Below are 26,444 nucleotides of genomic sequence, written 5' to 3'. Positions count from 1 at the left end.
AAGAATTAGAGAAATCAGTGACTCATTAAAAAGGAACAACATCAGAATCATAGGGGTCCCAGAAGAAGAAGAGAGAGAAATAGAGGTAGAAGTATTATGTCAGCAAATCATAGCAGAAAACTGTCCTAACCTGGGGAAAGACACAGACATCAAAATCCAGGAAGCACAGAGGAACTCCCATTAGATTCAACAAAAACCGACCATCAACAAGGCATATCATAGTCAAATTCACAAAATACTCAGGCAAGGGGAGAGTCATGAAAGTAGCAAGGAAAAAAAATGCTTTACCTACAAGGCCAGGTTTGCAGCAGACCTATATCCACAGAAATTTGGCAGGCCGGAAAGGAGTGGCAGGATATATTCAATGTGCTGAGTCACAAAAATATGGGCCAAGAATTCTTTATCCAGCAAGGCTGTCATTCAAAATGGAGGGATAAAAAGTTTCCCAGACAAACAAAAATTAAAGGATCTTGTGACCACTAAACCAGCCCTGCAAGAAATTTTAAGGGAGACGCTCTGGGGGGAGAAAAGATGAAATAAATAAATAAATAAATAAATAAAGACCAAAGGCAACAAAGACTAGAAAGGACCAGAGAACACCACCAGAAACTCCAACTCTACAAGCAACATAATGGCAATAAATTCGTATCTTTCAGTACTCACACTAAATATCAATGGAGTCAATGCTCCAATCAAAAGACATAGGATAACATAATGGATAAGAAAACAAGATCCATCTATATGCTGTTTACAAGAGACCCACTTTAAACGTAAAGACACCTTCAGATTGAAAGTAGGTGATGGAGAACCATCGATCATGCTAATGGTCAACAAATAAAGCCAGAGTAGCCATACTAATATCAAACAATCTAGACTTTAAAATAAAGACTACAGCAAGAGATGAAGAAGGGCATTATATCATAATTAAAGGGTCTATCCACCAAGAAGACCTAACAATTGTAAACATTTATGTGCCAAATGTGATAGCACCCAAATATATAAATCAGTTAATCATATACATTCTTCTCCAGTGCACATGGAATGTTCTCTAGAATAGACTACATACTGGGACACAAATCATCCGTCAACAAGTACAAAAAGATTGAGATCATATAGTGCAAAGTTTTAGACCACAACACTATGAAACCACAAGGAACAATTTGGAAAGGTAACAAATACCTGGAGACTAAAGAACATCTTATGACAGAATGAATGGGCTAGCCAAGAAGTTAAAGAGGAAATTTAAAAGTTCATGGAAGCCAATGAAAATGATAACACCACAACCCCAAACCTCTGGGATGCAGGAAAGGCGGTCATAAGAGGAACGTATATAGCAATCCAGGTCTTCTTAAAGAAGGAAGAAAGATCTTATATACACAACCGAACCTTATGCCTTAAAGAGCTGGAAAAAGAACATCAAATAAACCCAAAACCAGCAGAAGACAGGAAATAATAAAGATTAGACCAGAAATTAATGCTATCGAAAAAAAACGAAACAAAAAAAACCCCAGTAGAACAGATCAATGAAACCAGAAGCCGGGTCTTTGAAAGAATTAACAAAACTGATAAACCACTAGCCAGTTGGATCAAAACGAAAAAGGAAAGGACCCAAAGAAATAAAATCAAGAATGAAAGAGGAGAGATCACGACCAACACAGCAGAAATAAAAACAATAATAAGAGAATATTATCAGCAATTATATGCCAATAAAATGGGTAATCTGGAAGAAATGGACAAATTCCTAGAAACATATACACTACCAAAACTGAAACAGGAAGAAATAGAAAATTTGAACAGACCCATAGCCAGTAATGAAATCAAATTAGTAATCAAAAATCTCCCAAAAAACAAGAGTCCAGGGCTAGATGACTTTCCAGGGAAATTCTTCCAAACATTTAAGGAAGAGTTAACACCGATTCTCTTGAAGCTGTCCCAAAAATTAGAAATGGAAGGAAAACTTCCAAACTCTTTCTATGAAGCCAGCATTACCTTCATTCCAAAACCAGAAAAGACTCCACTAAAAAGGAGAACCATAGACCAATTTCCCTGATGAACATAGATGCAAAAATCCTCAATGAGATATTAGCCAACCAGATCCAACAATACAGTAAAAAAATTATTCACCAAGTTGGATTTATACCTGGGATGCAGGGCTATTAAATATCCATAAAACAATCAATGTGATTCATCACATCAATAAAAGAAAGGACAAGAGCCATATGATCCTCTCAATAGATGCAGAGAAAGCATTGAGCAAAATACAGCATCCTTTCTTGATAAAAACCTTCAAGAAAGTAGGGATAGAAGGATCATACCTCAAGATCATAAAAGCCATATATGAATGACCCAACACTAATATCATCCTCAGTGGGGAAAAACTGAGAGCTTTCCCCCTAAGGTCAGGAACAAGACAGGGATGTCCACTGTTGCCACTGTTATTCAACATAGTATTGGAAGTCTTAGTCTCAGCAATCAGACAACACAAAGAAACAAAAGGCATCCAAATCGTCCAGGAGGAGGTCAAACTCTCACTCTTCACATGATTCTCTATATGGAAAACCCAAAAGATTCCACCAAAAAACTGCCAAAACTGATTCATGAATTCAGCAAAGTGGCAGGATATAAAATCAACGCACAGAAATCATTTGCATCCCTATACACCAACAATGAAGCAACAGAAAGAGAAATCAAGGAATCAATGCCATTGACAATTGCACCAAAACCCATAAAATATCTAGGAATAAATCTAATCAAACGGGTGAAAAATCTATACACTGAAAACTATAGAAAGCTTATGAAAGAAATTGAAGACACAAAAAAATGGAAAAAGATTCCATGCTCCTGGATAGGAAGAACAAATATTGTTAAAATGTCAATATTACCCAAAGCAATCTACATATTCAATGCAATCCCTATCAAAGTAACACCAGCATTCTTCACAGAGCTAGAACATACAATCCTAAAATTTGTATGGAACCAAAAAAGTCCAAAAATAGCCAAAGCAATCTTGAAAAAGAAAACAAAAGCAGGAGGCATCACAATCCCGGACATCAAGCTATACTACAAAGCTGTAATCATCAAGACAGTATGGTACTGGCACAAAAACAGACACTCAGATCAGTGGAACAGAATAGAGAACCCAGAAATGGACCCACAAACGTACGGTCACCTAATCTTTGACAAAGCAAGAAAGAATATCCAATGGAATAAAGACAGTCTCTTCAGCAAGTGGTGCTGGGAAAACTGGACAGCGACATACAGAAGAATGAACCCGGACCACTTTCTTACACCATACACGAAAAGAAACTCGAAATGGATGAAAGACCTAACCGTAAGATGGGAAGCCTTCAAAATCCTCAAGGAGAAAGCAGGAAAAAACTTCTTTGGTCTTGGCCTCAGCAACTTCTTACTCAACATGTCTCTGGAGGCAAGGGAAACAAAAGCAAAATTGAACTAATGAACTCATCAAAATAAAAAGCTTCTGCACAGTGAAGGAAACAATCAGCAAAACTAAAAGGCAACCGACAGAATGGGAGATGATATGTGCAAATGACATATCAGATAAAGGGTTAGTATCCAGAATCTGTAAAAAACTTATCAAACTCAACACCCAAAAAACAAATCATCCAGTGAAGAAATGGGCAAAAGACATGAATAGACACTTCTCCAAAGAAGACATCCAGATGGCCAACCGACACATGGAAACATGCTCCATATCACTCATGATCAGGGAAATACAAACCAACACCACACTGAGATACCACCTTACACCGGTCAGAATGGCTAACATGAACAACTCAGGCAACAACAGATGTGGGTGAGGATGTGGACAAAGAGGATCTCTTTTGCATTGTTGCTGGGAATGCAAGCTGGTACAGCCACTCTGGAAAGCAGTATGTAGGTTCCTCAAAAAATCAAAAATAGAACTACCCTACGACCCAGCAATTGCACTACTAGGTATTTATCCAAGGGATACAGCATCCATTGAAGGGGCACATGCACCCCAATGTTTATAGCAGCGCTATCAGCAATAGCCAAAGTATGGAAAGGGCCCAAATGCCCATCGACGGATGAATGGATAAAGAAGATGTGGTATATAGATACAATGGAGTGTTACTCGGCAATCAAAAAGAATGAAATCTTGCCATTTGCAACTATGTGGATGGGATTAGAGACTATTATGTTAAGTGAAATTAGTCATTCAGAGAAAGACAAATATCATATGACTTCACTCATAGGAGGACTTTAAGACACAGAACAGATGAACACATGAGAAGGGAAGCAAAAATAATATAAAAACAGGGAGGGGGACAAAACATATGAGAGTCTTAAATATGGAGAACAGAGGATTATGGGAGGGGTTGTGGGAGGGGAGATGGGCTAAATGGGTAAAGGGCATTAAGGAATCTACTTCTGAAATCACTGTTGCACTATATGCTAACTAATTTGGATGTAAATTAAAAAAATAAAATGAACAAAAAAATAAAATAAATAAAAATTAAAAAAAAGGAAAGGTGTTCAACTCTTTTGGTCATCGGGGCATGTGAGTTCAAATCACAGGGAAACAGCACTACACTTTCAGCAGAATGGTTACAACAAACAAGCAAACAAAAAAGACAGACAATAGCAAGTATTGGGGAGGATGTGGAACCGTCAGAACTCTCAAACGCTACTGGCAGGTGAGTGAACAGGAGTCACTTTGGAAAACAGTTTGGTAGGACCTACTAACACAGAAGTTACGTTATCTTCTGGCTAGCTGGAAGACTTACGTGCGTTTACCCAGAGACACACACAAACGGTTTAGAGCAGGGCGTCTAAAGCTGAGAACAATCCAAGTATTTATGAACAATGGAATGGATGAATAAATCGAGTATCTGCACACTCTGGGATCCTACACAGAAGGGAGAGAATGAAGGGCAGTCAGTGCACAGCACGGATGAATCTCACAAACACAACGGTGAATGAAAGAGACCAGACACCACAGGGAACGTATTGTACGATTCCATTTATATAAGAGCCAGAAGCAGGTAAAACTCATCTACAGTGTGACAATGCAGGATAGTGGTTACCCCTGAAGGGGGATAGTGACTGGAAAGGGGTGAAGGGGACCCGCCAGGGAAGTGTGTGTGGGGGGGGAGGGAAGCGTTCTGTTTTTCGGTCCAGCGTCTGAGCACGTAGATGTGTACATTCAGTGAAGATTCATTGACTTGTACGTTTATGTTCAATTACAATAAACCATCATCAATTGTTCTCTTATAAAATGAAGAGAGGTGAGGAGAAAGTAAGTAACAACTGTCTGTACCTCTTTCAGGCCCACCATCATGCCAGATTTCACTGGCACTAACTCGGGTAACCTCCTAATCATCCTAGCCCTTGGGTGTTATGTCCTCTGTTTTGCCGGTGAGAAGTCTGAGACACAGGAAGGGTAATTGCCCAAGGCCATGTCATCAATAAGTGCTGGAACCAGATTTAACCTAGGGTTCGAATCCAGGTATGTCTATGCCCAGAGCTCCATCTCCTTTCCTCGGCATCCTGGTGCTTTCAAGGAATGAGCTCTCATGTTGGAGTCTGGGAACCTGGTTTTGAATCCTAGCAGTCACTCCCCCAGTGTATGACCTTGAGTGAATCACCGAATGTAGCCGGTTCCTGATGTTTTCATCTGTAGTTTGGGGAGTTGCAGGGGGCCGGTGCAGGGGTGGAGAAGGTGGTGCTGGGGCAGGGCTGGGGTAGTGAACATAAAAGCACTAACAGAGCCCTGGATTCAGCACCTGCAGAATATTTATTGCTTCTTCTAGACCTTGCAAGGCATGTGTGCCCTTCCCAGCAGGGGTGTGGAGCTCAAAGCAAAATTCACCATGCCCCTCTCCCTGGTGTTGCCGTTCTAGTGAAGTCTGATGAAAATGATCATCAAGGGCGGGTTTGGTGGGGGCAAAGGAGCAATGTGCAGCCCAAGGGTGTGTGTGGAAGTGGGCAACAGGCCCTGCTCTGGTGTTGGGGGAGTTTATAGGCAGAACTTAGGTAAATACGTTTTCCATTTACTGTTCTGACACCAGCTGGCTGAGCAGAGTCCATTTTCTCTCCTTGAAGGAGAGGGTGGGAATGTGAAGAAGGAGCCCCCCAAACCTGCTGGAATCACTCCCTCAAACACAGCGGGTCCTACAATCTCCTTTTACAACAGAACTGAGTTCAACTTTTTTTTTTTTTTTAAATACTCCTCTAAGAATAGTCAGGAAAATGGATGGAAAGTAAATAGCATCTGTATTTGTTCAACATGATGTCACCTGTCCCCAGGTTTCCTGTGTCTGCTGAGGAATTGGGAGCTTTGGGGTAGGAGGGGGTGGGGACCTGAGTTTAGGTGATGCCCTTCAGGGCAGGACATGCAGATGGAATTTTATAGGAACGTATGGTCACGGTCACGTTCTATACGCGAGGCACATGAAAAAAGAAGTGCCAGTTACTTGCCTTGCCAAGGTTAACGTGCAAGAGCTGTCCTTCATGTCCACGGCTGAAAAACTTTCTTCCCCTTCTAAAGGCTCAGGCATCACGGAGGGGTGGGTGGGGGCGAGTGAGTTTTCGCAGGAGGGAATGGTGGGGGGCCCTGAGTAGGAACCGCGCCCCCTGCCTGGCGGCCCCCACCTTACCCCCTGAAACTCACCAAAGTCTTCATTTCTCTGTTGCTAAATTGCACACATTGATCTGATGTGTACAAAGTTGCAAAGCAAGTTGGCAGGAGCGCTGGAGTGTATCAGGTCTACCAGGGAATAAATATACTTGGGTTTTTAGTTTAAATGAGTTGAGAGCTAGGAAATGGCTTGACAGCCGTGGGGAGCCCAAGCGTCTGTTCCCCAGCAAACAAGTCCCTCTATAAGTCAGAGCTGTCAATCAACACTGCCCCATGGGTACCTGGCCCTGGGGACAGATGTCCCCACCCACACTGCTGGCCTGTCACTGTGGAGAAGAGGCGTGTGTGGGAAGGCTAAGGTGGCTGGCTGTTGGGAGGGGAGTGTTGAACACCGTTTCGACCTCTGGCCATTCAAGGTCTTGTCCTTGATGCTGGTGCCTTTCCAAGGGGAAGGGGAGGGGCTGATGCCTCAGAACAGACCCGGGGGGGGGGGGGTGCCTTTACACCACAGCAGCCTGGGGACAGCCTGTCCTGCTACCTTTTCTAATATTAATATCTTGATTAATTCCAGACCAATTGTTCTCTTTTTTCACCTTATTTCCTAGCCTTTGCAAACCACCTCCTCCTAAGAGTGACTTTGATTAAAGTTTGAAGTTTTCAGGTTCAGCTGTTTTTTTAGTTACTTGTTATTAGACAATGTTGCAATTTCCCCCTCAGTAAGGAGGAAAAGGGCCTCTCCTCCCTCCCCTCTTCTCCACCTCTTCCCTCTCCACTTCTCCTGGTGGGTCATAACTTAAAACAGGCCTGCGTGATACAGTTATTTATTCTTGTCCATCCTTCCCTCAACTCGATCTTGGGCTGAGGCCAAAACTTGGGGGAAACAAAGAAGCAGCCATCCGGAGAGTCTCTTTCCAAGCATAAGTGTTTGTTCGTGTGACCACTGCCCTCTTGGGGGCGGGGAGGTGCTAGCGGGGAGATGGGGGGGCCAGGGGCGTGCTCAGCACCCTCCACTGCACCGACCGCCCTGTAACCCATGGCCCAGCGCGGAGCAGGTATGAAGGGCCCCCTTGTGCTGGAGACAGTCCAGAGGGAGCCTCCTTAGCAGGGAATTGCCTCCTCCCAGGGTTGGCCTTGCTGAAATTTACAGCTCAGCTCAATACAGCCATTGTGCGGCTCCAAGGGAAGCCATGGGGGTGGATTCGGCCTGGGGATCCTGGGGACCGGGAACCGTGCAAGGCAGGAGGCCCCTACTGCGGGAGGCACAGGCAGAGAGGTCGTGCCTCTCCCTCCCCCACCACCTGCCGCCCCCCACCGGCTTCCTGGCTGTGTGACTTTTCAGAAAGAGACAGGGTTACCAGCACAGGCTGAGAAGCTGGGCTCCAGTGAGGTGGGGAGGCCCCTGGAAGGGAGTGTTTGCTTAGAACGGATGGGTGCAGCGTCCTGCTGAGGGGTGCTTTCTCCCACATCAGCCCCCCTTCACCCAGAGGTCAAGCCAGAGGCTCTTCCCAACCCACTGATGCTGAGGCTTCCCCCTCCCCCCACTTTATGTTGCTGCTATCTTGACACACACACACACACGCACGCACGCACGCACGCACGCACCTGCACACCAGCAACTCAAAAGCCTAATGAAAAGATTAGTTTCAGAAAGCTGGGGAGATCAGAGCATAGGCCCCAAACCTAATCTGGAATTTCTCAGCAGGGCGAAGGAAAGCCAGGAAGCCCAGAGCGGAGACCACTCCAGCTCACCTGACTGATGCACGGCCTTCAGCCCTCCTCATCCTGGCTCCTGTCCTTCTGAGAGCAGGGCTGGAGCCGGCAGGCACCGCCTGGAGCAAAGTAGCTGTAAGCTAGGCCAGGGCTGAGCTAGGGGAGGTTGGGCGGGAGGCACAGGGGAAGGAGGTCTGCTGGAGACAAGGCCCGAGACTGTCCCGCAGAGGGGGAGAGTCAAGTTTAGGTGTAGGGAGGGATAGAGGGCTCAGTCCTAGCCCCAGGGGTCGGCTTGAGGTGGGGCTTCAAGACCTCTGCTCAGAGTGACCCTTGGCATGGGGGTGGGGAGAGGCCCCCAGACGGAGACCGACAGGTTCAGAGAAGCACTGGGAGGCCCAGAGCTGGCAGGAGCTCAGCCCCTCTTTTGTCTTGCCGTTATCAACACATATTGGCCTCCAGACTCAACGAGACTCAAATTAATCAGCCATGCCCCAAAATTTAAAGGGAAAAACTGCCAGCGGTCCCACTGATTCATGAGTCCCGCCCTGGGCAGCTCAGCAGCTGCCCAAGGGGAAGTGACAGGGCATTCCCATCTGGGGGTTCAGGCAGAAGTGGCCTGTGCGTGTAAGTGCTGTTTCCTGTGGCCGATTTTGGTGTTGTAAGGGGTATATTTGTTAAATTCTAGTCGATATCCAAGGGGCCCTGTGTTTACTCCATTAGGAAACCAGATAGAGCTAATCAATGCTAGAAGGACTCTAGTTAACTCCTGAGGGAAGGCAAAATATAAACAGCAGCATTCAAATCAATGTAATGCCCCCCCCCCACCCCCGACCCCACTGCATTTGGTTAGGGTGGCTGCCTGCAGGCCTGTGTGGCAGGCTTGGGCTGTCAAGGGGAGGCAGACTCCTCCCTGGAGGACAGGAGTGAACAGAGGGCCTCCAGGAAGTCAGGGTCTGGCTGCCTTGTGAACGGGTCTAAGTTCCACAGTAGCTGTGGGCCTTGGGCAAATCAGTTGGCCTCTCTGGCCCTCAGTCTCTTCTTCAGAAGGGCAATCACTAATATCGAGATGCACTTTATAGCTCATCAAAGGCTTTTATTTTCTTACTTGATATTCATCACCTTTTGAGGCGGGGATCCTTATCATTATTTCCATTTCACAGAAAAAGAAAATGCGACTCAGAAATTCAAAGACTTCTGGGGCCCCTGGATGGCTTAGGGGCCCCTAAGTGGCTGCCTTCAGCTCAGGTCATGACCTCACGGCTTGTGAGTTCGAGCCACGAGTAGGGCTCTGTGCTGACAGCTCAGAGCCTGGAACCTGCTTTGGATTCTGTGTGCCCCTCTTTCCCGGCCCCTCCCCCACTCACACTCTGTCTCTCTCTCTCTCTCAAATATAAATAAACATAAAAAAAAAAGAAATTAAAACACTTGACGAATCATGAGATCATGACCTGAGCCGAAGTCAGATGCTTAATTGACTGAGCCACCCAGACCGCTGCTTGTGCTCTGTCTCTCTCTCAAAAACAAATAAACATTAAAAAAATAATGGGGCGCCTGGGTGGCGCAGTCGGTTAAGCGTCTGACTTCAGCCAGGTCACGATCTCGCGGTCCGTGAGTTCTAGCCCCGCGTCAGGCTCTGGGCTGATGGCTCAGAGCCTGGAGCCTGTTTCTGATTCTGTGTCTCCCTCTCTCTCTGCCCCTCCCCCGTTCATGCTCTGTCTCTCTCTGTCCCAAAAATAAATAAACGTTGAAAAAAAAAATTTTTTTAAAAAAAAAAATAATAATAAAAAAAAGAAATTAAATGATGAAGGTAGCACACTGGGGTCTTAATTCCAAGTCCTGTGACTTCTAGCCCCATACACTTTCCTCTAGGCCTCACCACTTTTGTGAAGGACCTTCTATCACCTCCTATGATCCGCATAACCGCGTGAGATAGTTGCTATTGTTACTACCTATTTACCAATTAAGAAGTAAAATCCCAAGGTTCAAGAAGTAAGAGACTGGTCCAAGGCCCATAGGTTGTCCCAGTCCCAACCACGGCTTGTTCAGGGGAGGAATTTGGAAGAGCTGGCATCTAATGTCTTTTCCAGGTGAACTATGCTGTCTTACTTGAGTGTTCTTTCCCCATCCCATCCTCTTAGAGGATTCCTTTCTTCCATACCACCATCGTCCTAGATCAAAGTCCAGTGCCAGATCAAAGAGACGTGGGGAGCAGACATGGAGAGGCTGGGCTTGGGGTGGCCCTGAGAGTAGTCACATTCTCTCCATCATGCTTTTCTGCTGCCCCTCTCCCGCCCTCCCCAGCTGAGGAATATTCTTTCCTGGTCTGGGGACAGTCCTTCAGGAGCAGCCATTCCCACAGCAGTCCCTTTAGGGGACCACCTGCAGAGATGGTCATAGAGCTCAACTACCAGCTCCCTGGAGCCTTTGCTGGCCATCAGATGCCAGGGCTGTGTGACCTTTATTAGCCCCCCCCCCCCCCCCCCCCCCCCCCCCGCCCAAGGCTGGGGTTACATATTTCACCAGCAGCCAAAGACCGCTTCCCAGGGTGAGTTCACCATAGAGTTAAACTCTGTTTGACTGTTTCTATTTTAGCTACTCCTGAGCTTGAGTCCCTTGAGTTACCTGTGGAGTGGTGGCTAGTTCGATCCAAGTCTCAGGGGAGACAGACTCCAAGATTTAGAAGAGATTTCTCTCCCTCCTTTAGAAAGAGGGGCGGTCAATACATAGCTCTTTCTCCAACACCATTTTTTTTCTGTCCATTTTGTGCCTTGCTCAGGGACACCAGAAGAGTTAGCTAGGGCTCTCTGATTATTATTTAAATTTGTGTAATTGTAATTTTTTTATTTTACAGAGAGAGAAAGAGAGCGTGCGTGCAGGTGAGAGGGGCAGAGGGAGAAAGAGGGAATCTTAAGCAGGCTCCACACTCAGCATGGAACCTGACACAGGGCTCCATCCCAAGACCCTGGGATCATGACCTGAGCGGAAATCAAGAGTTGGACTGAGCCACCTAGGTGCTCTTCTCTGATTACTATTAAGAGTGATTTCTTACTTCTGTAGATTGTTGCACAGTTTGGAGATAGCGTTCCCCCATGCCACCTCGTCTACTCCTTGCAATCAGTGTGGGGGGTGAGATTACCTTGATTCCTACACTACAGTTGGAGAAGTCAGAACTTAGAAAGTCCAAGTGACTCGTCCGAGGTCATGAATTAGAACGAATTGGAGCAGAGCCTTCCCAGCTCTTGGTCTGGAGCTTTCCTTGATTCGTCAAGCTGTCCTTTGAGACATTATATAAAGGTGACTCTTGGAATGCAACATTCTTGGGGACCGTGGTGTCCTGGTGGTCCACCTCTATTTCATGAAAGAACCGGCTGTGGCCTGTGAGGTGAAGGGTCTTGGGACTGCAGGAGGCATTGGGTTCTACTCCCAGGATGTAGGGCAAGGCTTCTCACGCAGGAGGCTCCCATAAATGTTTGATGTATAAATGAATGAATGAATAATTGAACAAGCAGATCTCAGCTTTCCCGATTCCTAGTCAAACATGCCTTCCCATATACCTATCTCATCCCTGCACGTTCATTGATCGGAAAATCTAAAAAGCAGTTTTCAGCCTTAAGAAAAAAACACGAGTGGGCCCCCTCCGTCGGGAGCAAACACAAGAAGCCGTGTGGGAGGGGGGCGAGGAGAGACTTTCCAGGTGAAGAAACCAAGGCAGGGGCCTCGCTTGGTGCTGCGGTGGAAGGACGCCCAGCAGAGGAGGCGCCCTTGATGCCTCCCTGACTTCCTGATCCCCGGGGAGGAAGCGGCCTGCACCAATCCCATCTTTTCTGCAGGGCCCGGTGGACACGTCGTGTTTGGCACCCAGCCAGAGCCCATGCTTCAGAACCGAGGAGGGCCACTAAGCAGGAAATGTGGCCGCCTCGTTCACAACCTCTCCTGAATTTCATTTGTGACAAACCACTCTTCATAAACCCCAGAACTGCCCATCGTCACCAGGGTGAGGCAAGCAATGCCTGCTGAGAGGGAAAAACAATTAGAAATACAATTAATGTTATAAAAGCTGGTCATAAATATTTGAGTTCTCTCTCTGGAGAGGAGGGACAAGATGACAGCTCACAATTCCTTGTATTGACAAAAGAGGAAACAGTCCATGAAACTGGTCATTTGCCTGGGTATTTTTATCTATCAGATCCCAGAGTCGGAACAAGGGAAGCATGAATGATTGGATTAGCTGTCCAGCCTTTATGTGCTTTTGCAGCATCAGCAATATGCAATTGCTGCAACCCTCAGACAGACTTGGGCATGCATGCACGCACACACACACACACGCACACACACACACACACGCCAATGTGGGGTGGACACACTCCCATGCGGCTAGGCAGGCATGACCCTGGGCTCAGATGCTGCCATCCGACAGCAGAGGAGGATGAACTCCTCTACCTGGGCCAGATGTAGAAAACCATGAATATCCTCCCTCCAGAGCTCTTCCTCCTCGTTCTTGGAGAATGACAGAGCCAAAGGCATCGTATAGCATCTCGTCTCCCTCTCAAGGGCCCATGCTCCTCGTGATGCCCTTTGCGTTGGTATCCTTTGCGCCTTGGCCTTGCCTTCCAAGCGTCCATTTGGTTGTTCCTTGGGAGGTCTTGGCTTCACGACGCGCTCGATGCGGCAAGGCCTGTTCAGTTGGCAGCTCCCAACCCCTCCAGTGCCTGGGTCCTCTCTTCCCACTCTCCGCAACTCCTGGGTACCTCCGTGCCCCTGGTGGGACTGGGAGGGGGTAAGCAGGGCAGAGGGTGAGCATGGGAGTCGCAAGTACCCTGTGCTGTTTGGGACAAAGGTCCCCCCTCCGCAGGCATATGCAACCACCTGGAACCTATGCCCACCAGCAGGAAGCAGAGCTCCCTTGCTCCCCTTGCTGGGGGCACCATGCCAGCATGGCAGATGGGCATGTTGTCAGCTGCCAAGGGACCTCAGATAGGATCCAAATAGGTCTGCATTTTTGGAGGGCAGGACATGATCTCCTCTGCTCCCCTTAGTAAATGCAAGACCAGCTGATGAAACCATCTCTCTACCTCTTGCCTCGGTTCCCGTGTGCGAGCATTTCCCTCACCCCCATTATTGCCTCTCGGCTAATAGGGAGGATGAGAAGACGGGCGGGGCGCGCGCTGGCCTCTCCCAGCATTCACCGACACCTCCATATGTTCTGAGGGCGGGTACCTCTGGACTGAGAAGCACGAGATCCCCAAATCTGCTTGCTGGAGCTTTTCTTTCGCTTTTCTGGCAGATGATTGCACGGCGTCAGCTTGATTACCTGAAAGTGGTAGGAAGCCCACTGCCTCGTGGGCAGCTCCTCTTTTGCCGGACAGTCTTATTCCATAATACAAAATCTGCATCCAGATTAATTCCAGCTCTGCCCTGGAGCAGCCGAGAACAAATATGCCTTCTCTTCCTGTATGACAGCTCTTCAAATATTTTAAACCAATGCTCACATCCCCGAAGAGCCTTTGCTTCTCTCGGCTAAGTATTTCCTGTCCCTTCAATTCCTACAGTCATACCTGGAGTGACACAGGACCCAGATGGCTTGTTTGGATTGGGTAGTGGATTGTTAAAAAAAAAAAAAAAAAAAAAATAGGTGCTGAATTCAGATACACTCGAGACTGAGTCACCTTTGTTCAGTCAAGTCCCCCCGTCTTAGCTGTTGTCTGCTGCCATTCAGTTGTCTACACATTTGGATTAAATGGCATTTACTGAACTGTAACTATGTGATGAGGGATCTGCCTTTATTAAAAATGGATATTTGTATTTTAGAAATGAGAAAACCGCTACACAGAGATGACCTAGCTTCTGTTGGGTCATACAGCTGGTCTATGACAAAGCAAGGGTACGAATCTATTATGGCTTTTGTTTGGTTGAACGTCAACCAGGCTTCCATAACTGGAGATTGAGCAGGGTGCTGGAAATGCATGTGATGTGCCCACGAGTCTGTATTTCCATGGTGTAAGGCTAACCAACATCTGTCAACAGACTACCCCTAGAGTAGGGCTGTGGACAGGGGCAGGAGTAATGGAAGGGGCCTTTTACTCTGCTCTCTGGATTCTTCTGTTGTTTGAATGTCCTTAAGGATACAACATACCTAAGTAATTCTCATGTATGTGAAATACAAATAAAATGCTTATGATTTAGATGGTAGCTTCAAGTTGGATACAATCCAATGGGTGAGTTAAAATATACTTAAGAATAAAGAAAAGTCGCAAATGTGAGAGATGGCGTGGACTGGTGGCCACGAGCATGGCCACCTAGAGCTCCAGAACCTGGATGCCAATCAGGGTGGTAGCCATTACTTGCTCTGTGACCTTGGACAAGTCGGTCAGTCTCTTTATTCCTTTATTTCCTCAACTGTAAAATGGGAATACTAATTTTTAGTACATATCTTTTAGGTTATGTTTGTCAAGAATAATGAGTCCTTTGATTTTTTTTTTTTTTGATTGAGGTATAATTTACATCAGTGCAATGAACCCTTTCCAGTATAGATTTATGAGTTTTGACAAATGCATAAAGCCATGTAACCACTCCCACAGTAAAGATATTGAACAATTCCATCAACCCCACCCCCACCCCCCAAATTCCCATGTCCCTTGTCATTTAACCACTCCCCACCTGCAGCCCCTGGCAACCGCTGATCTGTTTTTTGTTCTGACAATTTGCCTTCCTGGAATAACTTATAAATATAATTATATCACATATAGCCTTTTGAGTCTGGCTTCTTCACTTAGCATAATATATTTGAGATTCATCCGTGTTGTTCACGTAATTCATTCTTTTTTATTGCTGAGTAGGATTCCATTGCATATAAACTACAGTTTGTATATCTGTTCACTAGAGGAAGAACACTGGCGTTGTTTCTGGTTTTGGGTGATTATGAAAAACGTTTCTATAACATTCACATACAGGTTTTGTGTGCACATAAGTTCTTTTCATATGGTAAATACTTAGACTGGAATTGCTAGGTCATATGACAAGTACATATTTAACTTGATAGGAAACAGCCGTGCTGTTTTCCAAAATGGCCATATCGTGTCACATTCCCACCCACAAAAAAGAGAGTTCTGGGGGTCCCACATCGTCCCCAGGGCTTGGTATTGCCAGGTGTTTATTTATTTAGTTCTAATTTCAGCCATTCTAATAGGTCTTAAGTGATATCTCATTGTATTTTAATTCGTGTTTCTCCAATGACTAAAAATATTGAATATTTTTTTCATGTGATCGTCTGCCATCTGTGTATCTTTTTCGGTGAAATGTCTGTTGCTCATTTTTTTAATGGGTGATTTGTTTTCTTATTGTTGAGTTTTAAACGTTCTTTATGTATTCTAGATTGAAGTCCTGTGTCAGATATGCGTTTTGGAAATATTTTCTCCTAGTCTGTGACTTGTCTTTTAAGTTTCTTGATAGTGTCTTCGAAAGAGAAGCTTTTAGCGTGGATAAAATCCAGTTTGCCAATTTTTCTTCTATGCATAATGACTTTGGTGTTACCTAGAGTCAAAATAGTTTTCTCTCATAATTTCTTCTAAAGGTTTCATAGATGTAGGTTTTGCATCTAGGTCTATGTTCCTTTTTGGGTTGCATTTTGTATATGGTGTGAGGTAAGGTCAAGGCCTCTCACACTTCCGAGGCCTCTTGGACTTCTTGGATCCTTCACCTTCCCCTCGGCCAGGGTGTTTGTATTCTTTAAAGACCTTTCACGTAATGCCTGTGCTAATATTTACATCCCTGCTTAACTAGGCTGGCCTCTGCTGCCCTGGGCATTTCTTAGACTCAAGCAGGATGGAGTTGCAATCTTTCCAAGCTATTCGGTAGCTGTTTTCCCCTCACAGCATAAAGCACGCTAAGAGCTGGAAGCTGCTTAGTGTGCAGGCTGCCTGGGGGTTGGGATACATCCAGTGAAAGATGTTCTGGGCCTTCCTAGTCCTATATAACTCATGGATTAGAGCCTTGACTGTTGGTTGGTCATGGTATATACTGGCAAGAAGCAGGACAATTCAGCTGTCCTTGGGCCCTGGGCCCCTGGTTAAAACCCATCTATAGAGAGCTGCTGATCAACCAACACTGAGGTTCTGCGAGGTGGATGGTAGGGTAGGGGAGTTGAATGTAATCAGATCTCTGACAAAATGTGGGCCAATGGGAGCAAACACAAGAGCCTCTTGGCAGTCGCCAGTTTTCACTCTCCCCTTTGCTGATCATAAAGACAAAAGCCAGTCCTAGGGCACCCGAGAAAATGGGTGTGGTCCACTATCCCCTCGGTTCTGTCCATCTATCTCACCAGCTTGCCCCTTTCCATTCCTGTGTGCCAGTATCTCAAGCAGGGGAACAGAGGAAATGAACAAAGTAGTTCAGGCTGGTGTGCGAGACAAAGCTCCAAGGCCTTGAAGTGTGAACTCAGCAAGGGCCCCATATGTTCATGTTTCTACTCAAGACACCAAGTTTAGATGCTTAAACTTGGGATGGAAGAAAATAGAATCATGGGAGCCCTCAGCCTGAAGAGATTCCTAGAAAATCACTTTGTGCCCAGCCTCCTGCCTCTGATCAGAAACTCACATAAGTGGTCCAGGGTAGGAGAGCCCAAAAGAGATAGTGCAATCTCCCTTGGTTATTATCTCCAGCATTAACCTTGACTTAGGCACTTTGGTATTGGTTCTGGTCTCTGGGCAGACGGTATCTATAAAGGAGGTGCTAGCTGGTCAGCAGAGGCAGGCTGTGGAATCAGGAAGAGACCCGAGATAAGGCAGAGATGGGCATGGTGTGAATGAGAAATGGGAAATCCAAGTGCTTCCGCTCTTTAACACCCCAGCGATCCGAAATAGTGCAAGTACATGCTCTGGGGCAGCTCAGGGGTTCTGCTGTTTCCTTGGTCAAATGATAGCATTGTCCTGGGCTGCTGCTGCTTCTTTGTAAAATAGGGGAAATAAACCACTGCCACCATAACTGATTTTTGTGAGTGCCTACTGTTTGTAAGTTTCTTTATATGCATTTTATTAATTATTATTATTATTATTATTTGAGAGAGAGAGAGAGAGAGAGAGAGAGAGAGAGAATCTCAAGCAGGCTGCACGCTCAGTACAGAGCCCGGTGCGGGGCTCAATCCCATGATTATGAGATCATGACCTGAGCCAAAATTAAGAGTCAGACACTCAACCGACTGAGCCACCCCGGCTCCCCTTTATATGCATTTTCTGCTTCAATTCTCACAACAGCCTGAGGGAAATATTCTTATCATCCCATTTTACAGATGCGGAAACAAAGGCACAGTGAGGTTAAGTCGTACCCAAAGTCCTACTTGTACAGAATCCCCCCTGAAACGGTTAGATTATATAAGCCAAGGTCCCATCCACCGCTTCTCTGTTTTGCAGGCGATCAGTGCGCACCATGCAAGTATGGAGCTCAGGCTGGCGAACGGACACTCCAATTACTTAACCTCATGAGGTTCCGCAAAGGGCACAGATTCACAGGGAGTTAGGGGCACCGGGTTCTCCATCTGGAATTTGCTCAAAGTGGCCACCTGATCCAGCAACTAGACCTACCCGCTCTGGCCCTTCATTTCCTTTATGCTAACAGAAGGGCTCCGAGGAGATGATTTCTCAGGTCCCGTCAGGTGCTTACCTTTATGATTTTATGATTCTTATTTATTTATTTTCTTATTCTGCGCCTTCAGATTCATGAAGGGATGTTAGACTGGGGCCAAGTTCCTGGAGACAGGCTCCACACTGGTCCTGAGAGAAGAAGCAGAAGATTTCAGCGAGAGGGACAGAATTTAAAAGGACGACTTCCCCATTTCTTCCTGCTCCTCTGGATCTTATACATCTTTCAACATTCAGCTCAAGGCCCATGTGGCCTGGGAGGCCTTCCAGTACCAGCTTGGTAAACGCACTCTTTTGTAAATATAATCTGTGTGTGCTGCACAGTTTGAGACGTATTAATTAATTTATTAATGTACTTACTTATATCTGCCTTGTGCCAGAGCGGACTTGTGGTGGCTTACATGGATATGAAAAATGGAATGAGATGATATACAGGAGAAGCCAGTGGGAACGGGAGATAAAAAAAACAAAGGAATATCCCTGGGGATCAGGAATGAGGCTCGTAGAGGGACGCAGAGCTCCCAGCCCTAAACACGTACGGCTGGCTTCAAATCTAGGGTATCTGGAAGCCAATGTGAGCAGAGTAAATAGATCAGTCTCACAATTCATAGTGCCTGCACGATGGGAGAAAAAAGAAGGAAGGAAGGAAGGAAGGAAGGAAGGAAGGAAGGAAGGAAGGGAGGGAGGGAGGGAGGGAGGGAGGGGGAAAAAAAGGAGGGAGAGAAGGAGAAAAGGAGGGATAGTAGGAAGGATGGGAGGGGAAAGAAAGAAGTTTCTTTTAAGTTTATTTATTTTGAGGGAGAGAGAGAGACAGAGAGAGGGAGAGTAGGGGAGGGGCAGAGAGAGAGAGAGAATCCCAAGCAGGCTCTGCATTGTCAGGGTAGAGCTCGACTTGGGGCTCGAACTCATGAACTGTGACACCATGACCTGAACCAAAATCAAGAATTGGATGCTTAACCGACGGAGCCACCCAGACGTCCCAGGAAAGAATATTGTTTTAGGAGAAACCCAACTCTCCCGGTGCCCTGTGGGCACGGGGCTTTCCTGGACACCTTCCTGTATGTAACCGGGGAGGGGCAATGTGCTCAACAGTACCTTTCCGTAGCCGCAACTCCTCACGTCTTTAGGCCGCCCCCAGTAGCATCGTCCCTCAACACAGACCACACTTTGACTCAGGAAAATGGAACCAGAAGGACTCGGTCCAGTAACCGGCTCTCTGGGGCTCTGCCTTAATCCCGTGACTGTTAACATTTCTGGAGGGACGGATGGACTGCATACCCTTCAGGCAATTGTGCGTACCTTTCCTTCTCTCAGCTGGGTTTCTGATGGACACTGCATGGCAGTGAGTTCGAGACTATATTCCCTGCCAAATACCTGAAGTGCAGCTCTCGGGCTGCCAATTAAATACGGCCCCATATGCCTTACAAACACACGAGCAGTTGGAATCTGCCAGCCCTAGGGGAGGGTTGTCATTCTCTTATGAAAATCGATGCGCCTACCCGGGACCTGGACTTGATCAGAGGACCACCCCCTTGGTTCTGAGCTAAGCTGAAGGAGTCTGCAGGGTGTTTCGATCCCCTCCTAGACCAGAAGTGTCTGTGCCATAGGGCAGAGAGATTTCTCCGAGAATGGAGACCTTCGGATTCCACCATCAAATGCCTAAAACAAGAAGCGTGGTCTATAGGATTTCCAAGTCCCCTTACAGCAGAAACATTTATAATTCCAGAAGGAAAATGCTTCATGGGAGGAGGGCTGTTAAACACTAGAAAATTCTACCACAGGAGCGGTGAAATTGCCTGCCTCAGAGAGGCAGAAACCCATGCTGTCTGGGGTAAATTGGAACAGATCTGCCTGGAGGCAGGGGGCTGGACAGGATGGCCTCTGGAATGCTTATCAAAATGTCCCAGGTGGTGAGTATTCAGCTGGCTTATCTGTCTCCTAAGTGTGCACGCCCTGGCTTCAGTTATTTGTGTTCTCTGGGCACACACTCCCTCCTCGTGTGGAGACACTCGCATGCACGCCCATCAATGTTGATCTGACCCTCCCCAGCTAGCAGCCATGTGCGGGGAGCCCCCTCTGCAGAGTCTTTCCTGGGAAATGCATTAGGGCTACACAGCATTCCCCTCATAAAAATACAACAAACAGCCCTGCCAGGGGTCCACAGAGTAATGACTGTAACCCAGTGGCGTTCTTGGAAAGGGCTCTTCAGAAGCAAAGCCGAGAAGACTTAACAGAAATCTTTGGGGGTAATTAGGTTTCTGGAGTGCACAAACCTCTTAAGTCATCAAGAGTCAGAGAGGATTTGGTCTGGAAATCCTACACTGGGCCAGGCTGGGCCCCGGCGCTTCCCCCACTGCCCCTGCCTTCCCCCTCGTCAGTGGGCTATTGGCCACAAGGAGCCCCGCTTTCCTGTAGGTGTGCTACGGGTATCCCTGTGGGGACCCACCCTGACCCACATGAGAAAACAGTTGTTGCCGAGAGGAGAGGCACAGGGAGGCTGAGGCAGAGTGTTGGTCTCGTGCCCAGGGTGGGGCCCCACAAACCAGATGGATGGATTTTTGTCTGGAGGGCACACAGGTGAGGGGTTCATGGTCCCAGACGGAGGGCTGGGATGTCTGAACAATTTCTTTTGTCAAGGATGGAAAAGAGAACTTCCCACCTACTTCCTTCCAGTTCCCCAAAGTCCCTTTCCCCACCCCCGCGGGCATGTGGGTCTCGAGAGTGGTTGAGAGCCTGGCGGGCTACAGCGGGGTACAGAGTGTGGACAGTAGGAGGGATCATGCCAGGCTGGCCTGCCTGCTTTTCCCAGTAGGTCCTCCGGCCCTGCCCTACAACCCTTCCCCAACTCCTCTTAGGTGCAGAGAGAAGAGGGACCCTCCTTCCTTCTCCTGGGCTCAGCCCCCCCACCCCCTTCCCCTGGGGGCGCTCTGTGGGTGGCTGGGCTAAAAGCAGATCCTTACCTGCACTGCCTGGGAGCTGGGTCAGGGGGCAGGGAGGGAATGAAAAGCAATCTGGGAGTTCTTGGGCCTCAGTGGCGCGCACACCTTCAGGGCATTTAGGGAAAGTAGATTAAGAAATCTTTTTCCAGATAAGAGAGGCCTGTAAAGAGGCCAAAGAAAGGGAAAACCACCCCCCTTTGATCACAGGGGATTGTAATTACTCAGATATTGATTGGGATAATAAGTTTGCCAAAACTCCAGAGAAGGAGAGATATTCCCCCAGGTATTTTGCTTTTGCAGCATTTGCTGAGCTCCTCTGTGAAGTTAAAGTCAATTTGGAGGCCTGGGCCTGGCCCCGAAGTCCCCAGAATGGGAGTCGGAGACCTTTTCCTCCTGTAGAGAGTGGTGCGCATGCCCAGGTGTGCCTCCCTCCCTCCTCGGAGCTGTCCCCACCGTCAATATCCGCAAGACCATCGCTGTTATTCATGACCCTTGGGGCTCCTTGGGGTTAAGTGGCATCAGGAACTGAAGCTGGCCTCAAAAAGAGAGTAAGCCCTAAGCCTGGACTCCAGAATCTTCTTTAGTAGTTTTCTTTCTTTCTCTGCTGCAAGCCTTCTCTGTCGATGTCCCCTGCAGTAAACCCCTGCGCGTGCGTGCACACGCACCCGCCCACGCCCACACACCCACACACGTGTTTGTCCAAGCCCACCTACATTTCCAACGCAAGTCTTCCCTGCACAGTGTCCACATGTCCGCACCCAGCATGCCCCGAGTGGGATCAAGAGCTCTGGCTCTTGAGGGTCTTTGGGGTCAGACGAACCTGAACTCAAGGCCCGCAATCCTGAGCAAGTCCCTTTACCTTCTGGGGTGGCGGAGTTATCTGCAGAATGGGGATCATGGCACAAGGACGCCATCTTGCCTGGTTGTTGAGAAGGGCAAATGCGATGTAAAACATTTGGTACAGCACCTGCCTGGTCAGAAGCACCCAATGAAAATCCTCGTTATTGCTATTGTGATGCTCCACCCACTCTCTGGCATTTTGCAGGAATAATTGCTTGTGTAGAATCTTCTCCCATCACACCTGCAAGCCAAGGCTCTTCTCAGTCTTCCGGGCCCAGCCCAGACTCCAACTTTGCCCCATCCTGGGCACCACCCTTTCGCTCCCGCCTTGGATGTCTGTACCTGGTAGGGCTATCGCGGCGGCCAGCTTTGAGTTCTGAGTTTGAAATTGAGGGCAGGGGCTATGGCTTACCTCATCTTTACATCTCCCCTGCTTCAAGCCCAGAGCTCCACACTAAGCACACCTGATATATGTAGGTGCAATACATCTTGGTTGGTTTTTTATAATAATAGGTGCCATTTAGTGAGCAATTACTACGTGCCTGCCTCTTTTCATGATCACGATGAATCGTCATAGCAACCCTACAAAATATTACTACTTCCATTGTATAGATGTGGAAAGTAAGGCTCTGGACAGATGAAATCACTGAGTGGTCACACAGCTGATGTGCGGCTAAGCCCGGCTCCAGGTGGAGCCCATAGTTATACAGGACTAGGCAGACCCAGCACAGCTTTCCCTGGACGTATCCCAACCCCCAGGCAGCCTGCACACTAAGCAGCTTCCAGCTCTTAGCGTGCTTTATGCTGTGAGGGGGAAACAGCTACCGAATAGCTTGGAAAGATTGCAACTCCATCCTGCTTGAGTCTAAGAAATGCCCAGGGCAGCAGAGGCCAGCCTAGTTAAGCAGGGATGTAAATATTAGCACAGGCATTACGTGAAAGGTCTTTAAAGAATACAAACAGCCTGGCTGAGGGGAAGGTGGAGGATCCAAGGAGTCCCACAGCAGCCACCGTGTTGGAGGCACTTTGCGGGATATGGTGTGATGAAGTGCCGGGACGTCTTGTCAAAGAAGGACTCCTGAAATAGGTTCAGGCTGACAGAAGGCAGGGGAGAAGGTTGGTTCCAACAGAAAATAAGTGGGGAACGGAGACAGAGGAAACAGTGGGTGCCTGGCAGGGGAGCTACGGAAGACAGGAAGGACAGAGATGAATGGACACGTCAGCAGGAAAGACTGATTTTGCTGCTGATGGTGATGATGATATTGATTGACGGGGTGCCCAACACCGTGTGATGCAGCAAGGGATCAAGCAGCCTCGCCTCAGCGGCGGAAACGTGCTTTTCCTAGTGGGAAAGGTTGTTTCAGAATGCAGTCTCACTCCTCTCTATCTTTCTAGACTGCCAATACCCAAGAGGACCCCCAACCCCCTCTGATTCCTTCAGTGAGCATTTATTCCATGCCTGCTCCAGGTTTGCTGGAAGGATGGGTCCTGCAGAGACACATGGAACTTGGGACTCCTGGAGGAATCCACAGTGTAGTGAGGAACAGGGCACGTATTGACTCTGATGCAGTGGGATGTGGGTCATTAGAGAGTACAGTAAAACCCTGGCTTGAGAGCATAATTCCTTCCGGAAACATGCTTGTAATCCAAAGCACTTGCATATCAAAGCGGATTTCCCCATAAGAAATAATGGAAACTCAGACAATTCGTTCCACAACCCCAAAATATTCATGTACAAATGATTACAATACGGTAATATAATCCTGTATATTCAAGTGTTCTGGGAAATGGGAGGAAGGTGTAGGGAGGAGGCAGTATCGGGGCTGCGGAGACTTTTAAGGATGGGAGGATTCGGGTAGGTGGGGTGTGGTGGGGACACTGAGCAGAGGCCATGGTTTCATAGACGTTTGGGGGGCATGAGAGCGTATGGTGTATCCATGATGGGCCTAATGGAGAGCCCAGTGTGTCTAGGGGTGGGATATATGAGCAGTTGCAACAGATAAGGTCTGAAAGATACGGTGGGACAAAATTGTGAGAAAGCTTTGAAAGACATGTTGTTGAATCAATCAACAGATTTATTTATTGAACATCTGCTATGTGCCAAGTACGGAATCTGTCACTGGGACTATAATGGCAAGCATACCAGAGTCGATCTCTGTCTCCTCCATAGGATGGCCATATGTCCCCATTTCCTTCTTGTCCTGGAATAATTACTACTAAAGCCTCCCTTTACTTTCAGAAACACACATTGTGTGGTCATTCTGTCTAGAGAGCTTCAGCCTAGCGCAGAAAGCAGACAGATCTAGAACTCCAGATTGTGCTGGGTGGTGTGAATGCCACGTGCAGGTGCCCTGACAGCAGCCTCCAGAGGAATCTGGACTTTGCTCAGGCAACACGAAGACATAGAAAGTTTTTAAGGTGGAGATCTCCGTTTCGGAAGTCATGGGATTTCTCGTGTTTGTTGAAGATATCCCTCTCTCTCTCTCTGTATTTTTTTCTCTTCCAGTTATTAACAATAAAAAATTAAAAAAAAACACTTTTCATCATATAGCATCCCACACTGCAAATGAGGCTCATGGGTGTATTTCTCATGGGGGGTGGGGAGGGGGCAGGTGCAGTAGAAACGCAAAGCAAGGGAGTCTGCCCTCCGACCTTGCTCTCACCTCAATCCAGCGGTCCGATTATACGCAGGCTCCTTCACCAGGCTGGTCTCGGCTTCCTCCTCTTTAAGAAGGGGATGGTCTTTCCTGCTTCCAAGGGGGTTTGGGAGAATTAGAAGTCATGTGAGTAATGACGTCCTAGGATGCACACGGTGGGCATCCTAAAAGCGGTACTGTTCTAGATTTTCTGAGCGTATGATTAAGAAAACGTGCTGTGCCTGGTAGAGAAATGCATTTGATTGAAAACACAGGAAACTGTGGGCAGAGTGGACAACTGAAAGAAGGGAAAAGGCCCATGGAGCTTCAGCCACTAGAAGGAAATTGGGTTGAAAAACAAACACCTCAATTGTAACATACGTCCCTCTCTCGCGGGGATCTAAATAATGCCGGAGCAGGGCTGTGCCTGTGTAAGGGCAGGAGGTATAAGGGAAATCTCTATACTTTCCCCTCAATTTTGCCGTGAACCTAAAACCGCCCTAAAAAATAAAGTCTCGGGGCCCCCGGGTGGCTCAGTCAGTTGAGCGCTGACTTTTGGTATCAGCTCAGGTCATGATCTCACAGTTCATGGATTCGAGCCCTGAGTCAGGCTCCACACTGATAGCTCGGAGTCTGTTTGGGATTCTCTCTCCCTCTCTGTCTGCCTCTCCCCTGCTTGTGCCCTCTCTCTCTCTCAAAATAAATAAGTAAACTTAAAAAGAAATAAATTCTTAATAGAATTCACAGACAAAACAAACACATACCCACCCTTTTCAGTTAGACCCTTCATGGCCCTTAAGCACCAGAATCTGCTTGCCTGGCAGTCTAAGAGTGGGGGGAGAGGCTTCTCACAGAGCAGATTCGGAAAACCCAAGGTGTCCTCCAAAGCCAGGACAGGACAGTGGCTGCCTGGGAGATCAGACAGTGAGGCCTGAACAGGAACTTCCTGGGCTTCATCTTTTTCCCAGCTCTTCCTCATCCCTCTGGTTTTCACAGAACTCCCTCTGTGGGGGAGATGGTGGCTCCTGAGAGAGGCGACACTGTCCCAAGGCCCGAGACCTGGGACAGGGTGGGCCAGCTGGGTTGAACGCAGGAGCCCCGGGCCTGTGCGTGAGGGCGAGGTAGCTGAGAACACGTCAACCGTCTCCATGCAAATCTGGCCGGTATCTTGACTGGGTGGCCAGACTCCTAGGGTCTGCATCTCATTTCCTTTCTGCTTTGCCTCCGCCGTTATTCTGTGATTTATCTGCTGGGGCTGCCATAACAAACTACCAGAGGCTGGGCGGCTTAAGTTGCAGAAATTTATTTTTGCCTCATCTTGGAGGCTGGAGTCTGAGATCAAGGTGTCGGTAGGGTTATTTCTTCTGAGGCTTCTCTCCTTGGCTTGCAGATGGCTGTCTTCTCCCTGTGTCTGCAGGCGGCCTCCTCTCTGTGCACGTCTGTGTCCTAATCTCTTTTGATAAGGACACCAGCCATATTGGATTACCGTCCACCCCAGCGACCTCATTTAACCTTCAATTACCTCTTTAAAGACCCAAATCTCTAAATACAGTCACATTCTGAGCTACTGGAGGGTTAAGATGTCAACATATGAAATTGGGGGAGGGGAGGAAACCCAGTTCAGTCTAGAACATACAACTAGGCAAGTCACCCCTTTGGTCTTAGCTCCTTGGGAGAGAAGAAAAGTGGGTGGGTTGGCCTACTGGGCCTCCTCTCTTGGAGAAGAGTGGAACTGAGAACCTGGTGGCTTTTGGAAGCAGGTGCAAATCCCTTTCTGAAGACTCTTGGCTTTCTTTCCCCTGAGCCACTGGGTAATCCTCCGCTGGTGTTGGGGTTCCTGAACCCCTACCTCTTGCCTCCTCAAGCCTGCCTTTGGGATGGATCTGCGTTCTGTGTCTGGCTGAGAAATAGGGGTCTTTTCTGAGATGACTCTTCACCTGGGATTGTCAAAATGCATTTGTCTTTTGCAGAAGTCCCTTTAGCAGAAAAGAGCTCTAAGCTGCTGAAGATCCCATGCAGAAAGTTCCCCTTCTGTGAGATCAGAGGGCCAAAGAATTTACTGTGC

At 47.5% G+C, this 26,444-nt stretch overlaps 1 long non-coding RNA gene across 1 annotated transcript in view; it reads left to right on the top strand.

Moving 5' to 3' along the window:
• The window catches only part of LOC147576954 (uncharacterized), a 140,205-nt gene that overhangs the window by 49,836 nt on the left and 63,925 nt on the right, over window positions 1-26,444 (top strand). The window contains exon 2 of the long non-coding RNA XR_015241338.1: window positions 18,039-18,244. This is a non-coding gene — a long non-coding RNA (uncharacterized LOC147576954). The remainder of the gene's footprint in view (window positions 1-18,038; window positions 18,245-26,444) is intronic.

The sequence above is a fragment of the Puma concolor genome, chromosome D1 (genome assembly GCF_028749965.1).
Source record: "Puma concolor isolate L17-30 chromosome D1, mPumCon1.1.hap2, whole genome shotgun sequence".
Classification (NCBI taxonomy): domain Eukaryota; kingdom Metazoa; phylum Chordata; class Mammalia; order Carnivora; family Felidae; genus Puma; species Puma concolor.
The sequence above is the reverse complement of the archived record's forward strand: the minus strand, read 5'-3'. Positions and strand labels throughout refer to the sequence as shown.